This window comes from Armigeres subalbatus, chromosome 3 (genome assembly GCF_024139115.2).
Source record: "Armigeres subalbatus isolate Guangzhou_Male chromosome 3, GZ_Asu_2, whole genome shotgun sequence".
In the NCBI taxonomy this organism is placed as follows: Eukaryota; Metazoa; Arthropoda; class Insecta; order Diptera; family Culicidae; genus Armigeres; species Armigeres subalbatus.
In genome coordinates, this window is record NC_085141.1 from 417,218,634 (window position 1) to 417,232,746 (window position 14,113).

Here is a 14,113-nt window from a genome sequence, read left to right on the forward strand (position 1 = left end):
TCGAAATGGCAAATTAATATGAAATTTGCGAAAAAGAATCCACGTGTCTGGGAGGGACTCGAACCCTCAACCTCCTACTCTCTAGAAAGGCGTGATAACCCCTACACAACAAGACCACTTAAAGGTCACGTTTGCGGAAAAGCTATCAGAATCCGAGTACCAACCTCCACCGCGGTTAGCTCTCTTTTTTGCAAATTGAATTTCTCTCGGATGCTTGATTTGTTGCCGAATAATATGCAATTAATTGTAATCAAGTGTCGGTCTTTCACCGTCATTAGTCGTCTGAGTACACGCGACCGCTTACGTAAGGCAATCAAACTCATCAAATGCTTTAGCCAAGCAAGCCTTTGGCACAGCAGAGTGCGATTGATTCGCATTCTATACCATCCCGCCCAACCCGTTGTTGGGGGGCATGGAGTGCGATCCTCTCGTTTAATAAACAATGTGCACTCGCTTGACTGTGGATATACAACAGTAAAGCACATGTGGAGATTGGACAAATCAAGCATCCGAAAGATATTCAATTTGCAAAAAAGAGAGCTAACCGCGGTGGAGGTTGGTACTCGGATTCTGATGGCTTTTCCGCAAACGTGACCTTTAAGTGGTCTGATGTGTAGGGGTTATCACGCCTATCTAGAGAGTAGGAGGTTGAGGGTTCGAGTCCCTCCCAGACACGTGGATTCTTTTTCGCAAATTTCATATCAATTTGTCCATTTCGAAACATGTGCTGTGCATATGCACAGCCAAGATATTTAACAAAAAAATGAATTCAAATATTTGTTTTACATAAGTTTTGGTTTTTTTTTGGTGATCAATAACTACAACAAAGCTGCATATTTAATTACTGCGGTTTTGGCAGATTTTTTAATATTTGCCACGGTTACCTTTGATCAATTATGATCAAATCTGACCCTAACATTCATTTGTATATCAACGTACTTTGTGCCGAATTTTATAAAGTTCTATCAACAAAAAAAAACCATAGGGGAACTGGGGGTAGGACGCCCACGTTAAGGAAAATGCCATTTTTATCAATGAAAACCACCATTTCAGCCAGTTTTCATCAGCGCATACTGAAGAACAGCATATCTGCGACTGACTACCGATAACAGATATCTAATTGTCCATTTTATTGCACAGAAATTTGATTTTTAAAAAACACCCGAAAAAAAATGATTTTGAAACCATGCGGGGTGAGATGCGCCAGTGGATGGGTTAAAACGTGCATGTGCTTATCGTACTGATTTTCATTTTAATTGCCTACATTAAGGCAATTAACCGAATGTTTCAGCTGTTTCGGTCATACGAAATGAGCATGTTGCGTAATGCCCCACACCGACCTCAGAAGTTTGAAGGCCCATAAAATCGTTTTAAAACCATTTTTGACGACGATTTCGTGTGGAACATAAAGAACACGAGTAAGCAGCATGGCTCATGGCTCAATTATTAATTTATCAATGTATAACAGCGACAGAAAGACTAAATTCCACCGAGCTAGAATTGCATCAAAACACGCAAAAATCGTTTTTTCGAGTTTTTCATGTATAACTAGAGAAAAATCATGAAATATATGTATCCAATGGCAATATTTTTCATTGCTTTATCGTATAGACTATTGAAAATAATCAAAATGGGGATATTTAACCTTATTCAGGGGTGGCGCGTTTTAACCCCTATGGGCGTGCTACCCCCACTTCCCCTAATTGAAACAGATTTTACGACCGTAAAATCATCAAAAAAAACCCTGGCAATAACGGAACAAAACATGCCAAAGCCATCATCTAATCCAAAAAGCGGTACTTATGTAAATGATTTTGACTGTTTAGTTCTTGTTCCCTTAGATTCAGTACTTCTAGTAGTGAATAATGCCACGTAGAAGGGTTGTAATACTTACTGCGGTTTTATTAGTCCTGTTAGCATTTTGATATAAACATAGGTTGCAGTTTAAAATCATATTTCAAATCAGTAATATTGTAAAAAAAACAACTCGAAGAGAAGACGTTCAATAAATTGTTATACAAAAATTGACATTTAACATGTATTTGCTTAGAATTTAGATCGCGCGGATTTGGCGCGGAATGGATTTCATGTCACGCGGAAATTGCGCGGATTTGATTTTAGTCGGCGCAGATTTGGCGCCTGAAATATTTCAGGATCTTCGTAACAACCCTGCACCTCCGAATCTACTGATCTAACGATTGGCACAAAAATTGGATCTTTATCGTCAGAATAATCCATTATCTTTCCAAGGCGTCGGACCCAGTACTGCTGTATCGAACAATCGACGACGGCAATCATTAAAATAACTATAGTTCATGCTGCACTGACCTACAGTTTCAAATTTTACCGGAGTTCAAGCTGATTTTACCATCCAATCGGTTGTCGGTCTGCACCTGGAATATTGGGTCCGTTAAGCTCGCTGATCTTCGCATTTTTGAGTCAAATCGAATCGATGCCATCATTGGAGCCGAAATGTATTATCGTCAACCACTGGAAGGTTTCATCGATCTTGCACCGGAACTATCCCATTAAAAGGAAACGGTTTTCGGGTAGATAGTCTCCGGAAAAGTAAATACGTTGAATTCGGTCAACCTTCTACGACGCTCGTTTACAGTAACGCCGATTTGGAAAACCAGCTTGCACGGTTCTGGGAAGTGGAGTCGTACCACTCGAACGAGACCCTCTCCATAGAAGAACGGAAATGCGGAACCCTCATTTGCTGCTAACACTACCCGAGATTGCACTGGAAGGTTTGTGGTTTCTTTGCCGAAAAAGCCAGATGTTTTGAACAAATTAAGAGAATCTCGTACCATCGCTACTTGACGTTTCCTGTCGCTGGAAAGACGGCTTCGCGCGAATCCTTCGCTTTTAGAGAAATATGCAGCCTTCATGCTGGAGTACGTTCAGCTGGACCATATGGCACCGATCGATACTAGGAAAGGTGCTTTCGACAGACTTCTCTGCAATTCTGGAAGTCTTTTCGAAGAGATCTCTTGGCTCTCGACACCTTCACTATTTCGCGTTGGATGGTACCTTGTAGAAATCCATTCAACGTTGAGCTGCATGGATTCAGAGATGCATCCGAAAGTGCATAAGGACCAGATCATTTAGAAATGGGCAACTTTTAAATGTGTGTATTTTTATACTTTTCGTTCATTGAGCTTGAGCTTGAGCTTGATGACCGCACAATTCGTAGTTGCTATTCCGTGATTGATCAGAACAATCAAAATTGCACAGGGAACCAATAGTTGGGGCTTGGGATTAGCTGTCCAACCTCAATGTGCATAGGTTGAGAATTCAAGATATTAAAGGACCAATAACGGTGCCAGCCACGTCCTTACGGTCATCGAGGAAGGGAAGGAATATTGGTGTGACATCCGTTGCTGCTAGAGACCGAGAACACCTCTGCATCTCCACAGTTGTCACAGGAAGGATTTTGGTTAGTTGGTACAGGGTACGTTATTTCATGGATCAGGATTCACCTTGGTAAGTGATGCGATCCATGCAACCGTTATTAGTTAAAATTAGAACAACCAATAGATTAATTCAACTATTTTAGAAAATTACTTACACATGTCGTCATCTTCGATGACGAACTGTACAAAAATACTGTAAATGTAAAATGTAATACATATGTATATTCCAAAATATTATTATTCTTACTGAAAGTTCTTATGTGAATCTAATAGAAATACGTGTTACTAGTGTACGTCGACACATGTTGTGAAGAACCATTTAATTTTTGTATATTAAATATGGAGTGATATGCTTTTTCTTGGTCGTTGACACCACATAGCCATCGGGACACCACCGCCCCGCAATCCCGTATCCCAATCAATAACTGCGAAGACTCTAGTTAAAGCTAGCTACCACTGCACTATGAGGCCTCTCCATGCAAACTGGCGGAAAAAAATATTTTCTTCCTTTTTCCGAGCTTATAAGATGTTTTTCATGTTTTCTTAGCAATGAAATGTTATTAAACAACAATTCCAGTCATTTCGCGACTGACTTTTGAAAAGGGCTTAATATTTTGACTCTTTAATTAAAACTATATATAAATTTTCAAACGACATCGCATTTTTATTTGCAAAATACCAAGAACAAATAGGCAGGAACGCTTTTTAGAGTAAAATATTAAAATTTGAGTTGCTATGATGCACACTAAGTTTTTTTACCTTTTCTCAAATTTGATAACTAATATCTCAAAAACTATAACTCGTAGGGACCTGGAATTTTGGGGTTTTCTTATCCTGTGTATCAACTTTTGAAAACTTCAGCGCGGTCTTGCTCTGCAGCCTTGCATATTACCATAGAAGGCTACAAAACCGCTGAAAGTGCGCGCGATGCGCATCTATTCACTAATGAACCACATCAACATTTCACAACCATACCTACAAAAAACTATCTGGTTTATGGTATTTCGCATAAAATAAAATCATGAACTGCTGACTGATTTTGTAAAAATACAAACCTTGCAACATGATCTGTAACGACAAAGAAAGCATGAAGTGGTGTGAAAGTGTGTTTCCCAATATCGTGAAGATGTACAAGTAAACGTTAGCTAATTCTTTGGGAAGTAAAGAATTGATTGTATGAAGTACTGTCAACAACTGAAATTTCTTGGAATCGAAACAGCTTTATAAATAAAGAACACCGTAAAACACTAGTATTGCATAAGAAAATTATTTTGATCTTTTTAGTGGAATGTCTTCACTTGTCATAAGACGAGTTTATACAATCCCATTGAATTCCACCACTTAATTGTATCTTGACAGATACGTATTTCGACCTCAACAGCAAGGCCGTCTTCAGTGTCTCGTACTTGACTCGACTTAGTGGACTTAGTCGAGTCAAGCACGAGACTGTTTGATCGAAATACGTATCTGTCAAGATACAATTAAGTGGTGGAATTCAATGGGATTGTATAAACTCGTCTTATGACAAGTGACTAGTATTGCATTTTGAAAAGCAAAAATACAAATAAAGGAAAAATGGCTTGATCTCACCAACTTCGCGAAACATCGTCCGTTTCCGGCCATCCAAATTTATCCTTTCCGCCAATGATTAGCGATGCAAGATTTTGACACCAGATCACTTTCTCAAACACACTTTCTCACAATGACAATATTATTTTATAACATTTCTAAGCACGCTTCACAAACTATGTAAATAGATTCTATTTAGGTATAATTAGGAAAAAATCGGAATTCGCAAAACTTTTAGCAGTGACATGTCAAAGACACATCTTTACGCGTCGATTGCTTTGATCGAACCTGTGTATTTTTTAACTTTTCGTTCAATCGAAAAACTTTCTAAAAATGGAGAATCTCTCCATTGGAGATACACGTGGATGGCCGACAAGGTACCCGTGTGCCCATAAATTGATATTTTCATAACTTCAACAATTTTCAACCTATTTAGATAATTTCAGCCGTTTTGGAAACAGAAACTCGAATACTTTTTGTCCACTTGTTTGCAAAGCTTACAGCCTTCGTCCTAGGGACGTTCCGATACTTCAAAATATCGATATTTGATTCGATACGATAATTGAATCAAAGTATCGATATCATTGATATATTGGAATGAAAATATCGAGATATATCGGATAATCATATAAAATTTCTTTTAAAATGAAAATGTTTAGTGTATATTTGTTGTAGTTATTCAATTACTATCGTATTACCGTATTATCTCTTTTTAATAATTCGGCACCAACATTTCAAAAGGGCGAAACTGCTTTTGTAAACAAGAGCTTCTCACGTCGCTGGTTGGCTAATTTGTGCACACCTACGCAATCCAGCGCCTTTGAATGAAAGAGGAAGATTCACTGCTTCTATCAGTGGCGTTGGATAGCGTGGTTAGGCTCTAATTAGCTCACCAGCGACGTGAGAAGCTCTTGTTTACCAAAGCAGTTTCGCCCTTTTGAAATGTTGGTGCCGAATTTTTGGGTATGACTTTTTTTTCTATTACTTAATCCAATCTGATGCTGACCTCACCATTTTCCGTTCGTTCGAAAAAATCAACTGAAGATTCAAGAAATTTGCTGAAACCCCACCGACAATTTTTCTGTATTTCTACTTGGGTTATTCTGACTCTTGACAACAGGAAATTTTCTCTTCAGAACTTTCACGGAAATTTTTCAAAGTTTAAATTTAATTTTCAAAGAAAATTCAGAATTTTCTAAAAATCCATTAAAATATTCTTAACTGAAAAAGGAAATTCTCTTGAACATTCACGAGAAATTATCTTTTTGTTTCACATGCAGTTCCCTTGAATTTCGGTAGGAAATTCTCCTCGTTTCTAACTAGACCCTGATTAATCCACCCAGCGATGATGGTGCCTTTCTCGTGCAAATTATGAAAGTTAATATTTAATTTAATCTAAGCTCAGGGTCAATCCGGGAGTTATTGAATAACGGAACGAACTTCCCACGTTTATGCACCGATCAAACACTAATTCAATTCAAAAGATGGTGGAATAGGGATAATATGGTCTAAGAAAATAATAAATAATAAATAGTGAAATGCAATTTTATTCTAATTTAAACAATTCTAGGAATGGGAATGGGGAGAAGATATAACACACCTTTTTACTCGGGTAGCGGTCATCCACGGCGTATGTAGTGCAGTGAGCAGACTCCAGTTGCTGCAATTTCTGCTGGCATTCATCAGGGTGTTGAAGCGGGGTGGGAGAAGAAAACACGGTGACGTCCCTAAGCTCGTTAGCGGGGTGACAACTCATCGGATATTGAGCGTCCTGCAAGCGGGGTAATCCCGCCGGACCTTACAGGGGCTCTCACCTCCAAGACGGCCGTTGTCACGCTCTCGCCACGTGTGATGCGACGATAATGACGGAGTCGTCGATCACCAGCCTGGGACTCGCCACCACCCACAATCCGGTCGAAGTTGACGTCGCTCGCTCGATGAACAGGCCCCTCGTCCCGACGTTCGGTGGATGAATGGTTTGGTCGCCGAGATGGTATGGCGTCTCTCTATTGCTTCGGTAAGCTGCGTTCACCACCTACGCTCTGGTCGATGTACGCCTACGTGGCACAGTTGGCAGGCACTCGGTTCACTGCAGATACCAGGATGGTAGAATCGCGCACGGAATCTTCTACACCTTAGCACTCCGACTGGCTTATCGCTACGGCAAGATGCTGATTTTCTGTCACTGCAAAGTGGTAATTAATTTACTTTTAAAAATGCGAACTGTGGTTTGAAACTTTAGCTTTTCTGTTACCGAATAAGATCCTGAACCTGGTTTCAGGTGGTTTTTATATCCGCTGGACCGCAGTTTACAAAACCGCCATGGCATAATGCATATTGCTACCGACATGGTAGCATGGTAGCGGGTTACGGTCGTTGTTACAAACGTTCGTTTGTTGTCAGCGGTTGCTTGGTGTCAGGGGGTAAGGGATAATTCAAATTTAAATTTATAATAGGGTTGTAAAGGGCATCTGACACCGAAGGAAAGGAACTAGGATGGGATAACAAAACTTTTAAATATATAACATTACTATCTTAATCTATTTATTTAATTCTAGGACCATAAATTATATATATATATTTTTTTTATGTACATTTTTTTTTTAATTGTTGATCGATGCTACGATAGGATTGTAACTGAGAGGTTACAATTATCCCGGGGTACGAATAAAAAAAATTAGCAATAATTTTTTTTTTCTCTATTTTTAAATTTCTGCTATAGGATTTTATTACTTTACTCATTTATATATATATATATATATATATATATATATTTTTTTTTTTATTTTTTTAATTTTTTTTTTTAATTGTGTTGAACGATATATGGTGGAATAAGTTGTATTGGGCTGTGCAGTATGTTACTTCCGTGTTCGTCAGATTAAATAGCTTTATGCCCTTCTCACGCTTATAAAGATAAACCAGAATACTTCATGCTACGGTCATCATCCTGTGACCTATACATGTTATTTCAAAAACGACTCAAACAGAAAAGACGAAAACATTTATTATCTTAATCTCAACGATCTTTGGTTAAATTGAATAATTTTTCTAAGCTACACGTTGTTAATTTGTTCAACGCAAATCCTTCATAACCTTATTCACTATGCTAGGGCGCCCTATTTCTAAAGATGTTTCCTTGAACTCTTCGGCGATTCTCTTTCAAGAATGACCGGGTTCAATTTTCGAAACATTATCAATTCAATGTGTCCTCTCTCTAGCGTATTTATTTAAATAGCGTAGAAAGGACCCTTTGAAACGTACTTCTAGATGTATTTAATACTACTTTAATTTACCACTTGGGCAGTTGACCTATCCATTTCAGTCGCTGTACTGAATGTCGACTGTCGAAGTGCGAGAGATGTCATTACTGTTTACTCTTAGTGTGAGGACGACGCGCGCGGAATAAAGATCAACCTCTAAAATTACTGGAATTTCCGAGGTCAGGAATGACTCATTCCATCAAGGTCAAGGGCGACAAGCATTCATCTAACGAACTGTGGAAAACTCTAGCTAGTCAACTTAAGGGTTTGTTATGGATACTATTACTTTTTCTGTTGTTTTTCTGTGTTTTTCTCTTTTTCAGGTTTGCTGTGCTTTATTCGGTTCATTCTGCTGAGAAGATGATACGACGGGTGTTGTTCATGCGAATATCGAGTTGTGGGGTGTTATTTTTACGAAGAACGATAATTGTGTACATACTGAAGAGAATAAAGTATCTCTGTGATAGTGATTTTGTTACTTCATGCGGGTTTTAATAATGCTGCTGGCCATATTCCGAGAGATTTTCCCGACAGATCTTCTAGATCGTATGAAGAAGTGCCTATTTTCTTCTTAACTTTGCAAGGAAGATACTGAGCTGCATATTTTGCATTGTAATGTTCGGCTGCATTAGACAGCTTCATATTCTTGCGATATACAAGTTGTCCCGGAGTGAATGATTTTGAGAATCGGTTGTGTCGTAAATTGTATTGGTTTTTGGAATTCTCGTGAGTCTTTGCTAAGTTGCTTTGGACGATGTCATAAATATGTTTGAACATTTGTTTTCGTTGCTCTTGATGTTCCACTTCGGATAATAATTTATCGTGTCGATGAAGCTGATGATCAGACCCTCTTTCGGACAGTTCTTGACCGTGTGTTATATAGTAAGGAGTAAATCCAGTGGATGAGTGAATGGTCGTGTTAAGTATCACTTCAATTTCAGGGATTTTTGAGTCCCATGACCGCTGATCATTCTTGGCATACGTACGTATAGCCGCGTTGATGGTGCGGTTAACACGCTCAACTGGATTTGCCTGTGAGTGGTACCGGGAGTTCAGCCAGTGTGCGATTCCGAAGTGATCCAGAAGATTTTTGAATTCCTTCGAAGTAAAAGTGCTTCCGTTGTCGGATATTACAACTTCGGGAACGGAATTCCTATAAAACCACTGGTCTCTGAGAATCGCACACATGGCTGAGCTATCCAGTTTCCTCACAGGTTGGATTAAAACCCATTTGGAGAACAGGTCGGCTACAACCAGTATGTGTTGGTTACCTTTTCGACTGCGAGGAAGAGGTCCCACAAAATCTATAGAGATTATCTGCCAGGGTCGGGTGGCAACACGCATTTTCCCCATAGCCGGAGCAACCGGAACGTAAGGGGGCTTCACCTCTTTACAGGTTTGACAAGCTTGAATATATTTCCTGATATCGGTTCCCATTTTTGGCCAATAGAACCGGGTACGTATACGGGCCAGTGTTTTATCGTACCCCAAATGGAAGCAATCGTCATGGTTCTTCTTCAAAATTCCCGGAATTTCTTCAGAACGGGGGACATGCTTCCATTCAAAGCGACTATCAAACGGTTCGTTTTTAGCCGTCACAAATTTATACAAACGACCATCGCTCAACTTAAAATCCACATAGTTATCAGGATTGTCCGACACCTTCTGTACGAGGGTAGAGTGCCACGTTGCCGTTGGGTTTTGGATCACAGCAGTACTACGTGATAGGGCGTCTGGTACAACATTATCCTTCCCCTTTCTATGTACGACGGTCATGTCGTACTGCTGTAGATCCAAGCTCCAGTTAAGGCGGATGAATCTGTGATGAGGGTAAAATGGTATCCCTCTATGTAACCACGGAAAGCGTCTATGGCCAACAAGGCGGCCAACGCTTCTTTTTCTGCCGCGTGGTAGTTCCTCTGTGGTGTAGTCAATTTGTGACTATAATATGAGATAACCTTTTCCCCATCTTGATGCTGTTGCGTCAGGATGCCAGCTACCGCCACGTCGCTGGCATCCGTTTGGACAGTCAATTCTTTAGAAAAATCCGGACTACTCAAAATTGGAGCGGAAACCAGATGTTCTTTGATTTCACAGAAAGATTTTTCTGCATCCTCGGCCAACAAATTATTTCGTTTTTGTTTTGAGGGTTCAGTGAGACCAGCTATGATAAAACTGAAGTTGGGGATGAAGCGCATAATAGTTGGCCATCCTCCAAAAACCTTCTGAGCTTGGTAACGGAAGTGGACCTCTCGTACTCTACGATAAGCCAAATCATATCCGGGTTTGCACGGAGACCATCCGTGTTCAACAAATAACCCAAGAACTGGATCTCAGGCACACCGAACTTTGATTTTCCGAGGTTAATACTCAAGTTGGCCTCAAGCAATCTTCAAGCAATTTCACGGAGCAGCTGCATATGCTGCTCAAATGTCTCCGTAACCACGACGATATCGTCGAGGTATACGAAGACATAAGGCTTTAGTATCCCTGGACCAAGTACTTTCTCCATTAATCTGGCCGATGTGGCCGGGCTGTTTACGAGGCCAACGAGCATACGCGTATATTAGAAGAGGCCCTTACCTTGTACGCAAAACGCAGTGTATTTTCTAGACGACGGGGCCAAAGGCACTTGGAGGAAAGCTTCTGAAAGGTCGATAGTCGACAGATATTTGGCCTTTGGAAGCTGACCAAGTATGCAACAAGGATGTGGTAATGGATACGCGTCGCGTACTGTGCGCTCGTTTATTTTTCTCTCATCGAAACATAATCGCACCTTATTAGGTTTTATGACGGGGACGCAGTTGAGAGACCAGTCGGAATTGCTAGGCTCTATGATTCCGGCATCTAACAGTCGCTGTAATTCCACCGTAACCAGACTCTGGGTTTTGGGGGACATTACGTACGGGAACTGTCTTACAGGTGCCTTTTGCTTCCATTCATCCTGAATCTCTATGGTATGTACTGCAAGTGGGGTCAATGTTAGCTGACCTGGACGAGCTGAGAGGAACAGCTGTTTGATTTGGTCAAGAGTCTGACGTTCCTCAGCAGAAAGAGAGGATACTGACGACGATTGGTTAGTGGAAGATTCCGATTCGGTGTTCTCTATTGTTGCACAATGATGCATTGTTGGTTGGATGCTGAACTTGTTCCAAAAATTCATTCCACATATACAATCAATGGCCAATTTCGGAACAACCAATGTGGGGACAATTTTCACCAAACCGTTTAGGGAGAATGGTAAGTATAATTGACCTAAAACATCTAACTGCTCACCGCGTAGTACGTCGGAGTTCGAATACTAGATGCGGCCAGTTCACTAGTCGCCCAGTGGTTCGCATGGTCATGTACCACTTTAGAGCATGTCCTGTGAATAGATGAACGGCCGATTCAAAGAGTTCAGTTTCTGACACGTGTTCGGCCATGGATAAAGCTTGAACGATTTCCAGAAACTCGTTCAACTTGAGGCCCTGATCGTCGCCATCGTATTTTGTCAAATTCCATCGGGACACTGGCAACGTACGATGTGACGAGTGGCCAGTATTGAAGGGTAACTGATTAGAATTGCAAGCAAAACTAGTAGAAGGATTAGTACACGTTTTCCAGGAACTGAAATTGGGAACTGGATAATTGTTACCCATATGTAAATTACTCGGCTGTTGTGCATAATGCCAGGCATTAGGCAACTGAGCTGGGCTTTGTTGATAATTGGGAACACTACTGGGGGAAATTTGATGATGTGAAATAAATTGAGATGGGTAAGAGTTCTGATTAATTGTATGTGGTACGGAACTTTGCGGAATAGCATGGAAATTATTAGTGTACTGTGTAGTGTCCCGAGTCAATCTAGATTGAAGGGCAGATGCAGTAGCAGGGAGATTACTCGCTTCTTCTTTATCTGTAATATTCATCTGATTGAACTTTTCACTATGGTTATCACGCAGAGCTAAGTTCTCTTCTAGCTGCCGAACACGGGCTTGGAGATAGAGAATAAGTTTGCGATCATTCTCCCGGTCATTTTCGACATTGTTTGAATTATCACAAACTACCGACTCACTTTGCACATTGTCTGGCTGTGATGGGCCGGGGTTGATCGCAAATAAATCACCTATTGGTAAATCATTATCATTGTCTTCATCGAGCGGGGCACTAGGCTGGGTGTAAAACCAAACTCGCAACAATTCAACACATTTCACAAATAAGCTTTGCAATCGTTCACATAATTCACTGGAATCTTCACAATTATTCACCATTTGAAATAATCGGTGGCTTAAGTGAATAAGTCTAGTTCTACACTTGTCTTTCAAGTTGATATCGCCCCCTTCCAAAATTTCTAAAATTTCCCGGTATTTTTGGTAACACAACCCAACATCATGAACTTTATCCGCATTCAGCTTTACATTCAAAACCTGCCTAGACTCCTTTTCTTCTTTTAAATGTTCCCTAAGACTCCTTCTTCTTCGCGTTAGCGTTGGATCATCGTTAATAACAATCGATCTTATGTCTAGCTCAAAAAGAAACTCGTCTGGTAACAAAAGATCAACGCGCATTTGATGGTACCACCCTAGCATCAATTCGATGGCTTGTTCGAAGCTGATATTCGACTGAGCCATGATGAATGGCATTCACCTGTTGAGAAATTTGTTATTCTAGTTTGAACAAAGCGTTGAGAAGCCGAAAATAAATTGAAAAAGCCTAAGTTTTATCTATTGTGACACAATCACAAAGGATTCTATTTTACCTCAGCACGTGGTGGGCAAAGCGGTTATAAATTAGTTATCATCACCCGAACTGAAATATAATTTGCAACGTTCAATATCACTAATTTCACCATTATATCACACTACACTACTAAAATTATTATAAATTCACTATTAACCTAAGAAATATATATTTGTTTACAGAAAAGAAATAGCAGAAATTCAGAAATTCAATGAAAATTTTAACTAAATTGAAATTAATTGTATTTCAATTCCTCCCGGAGCAAATCAAAAAAGGGTGCGAATTTAATTTTAAATTAGAAACCTTTTATTCTTATTTTATCGCTGGGCGCCAATTGAAAGTTAATATTTAATTTAATCTAAGCTCAGGGTCAATCCGGGAGTTATTGAATAACGGAACGAACTTCCCACGTTTATGCACCGATCAAACACTAATTCAATTCAAAAGATGGTGGAATAGGGATAATATGGTCTAAGAAAATAATAAATAATAAATAGTGAAATGCAATTTTATTCTAATTTAAACAATTCTAGGAATGGGAATGGGGAGAAGATATAACACACCTTTTTACTCGGGTAGCGGTCATCCACGGCGTATGTAGTGCAGTGAGCAGACTCCAGTTGCTGCAATTTCTGCTAGCATTCATCAGGGTGTTGAAGCGGGTGGGGAGAAGAAAACACGGTGACGTCCCTAAGCTCGTTAGCGGGGTGACAACTCATCGGATATTGAGCGTCCTGCAAGCGGGGTAATCCCGCCGGACCTTACAGGGCTCTCACCTCCAAGACGGCCGTTGTCACGCTCTCGCCACGTGTGATGCGACGATAATGACGGAGTCGTCGATCACCAGCCTAGGACTGCCACCACCCACAATCCGGTCGAAGTTGACGTCGCTCGCTCGATGAACAGGCCCCTCGTCCCGACGTTCGGTGGATGGATGGTTTGGTCGCCGAGATGGTATGGCGTCTCTCTATTGCTTCGGTAAGCTTCACTCGCTGCGTTCACCACCTACGCTCCGGTCGATGTACGCCTACGTGGCACAGTTGGCAGGCACTCGGTTCACTGCAGATACCAGGATGGTAGAATCGCGCACGGAATCTTCTACACCTCAGCACTCCGACTGGCTTATCGCTACGGCAAGATGCTGAT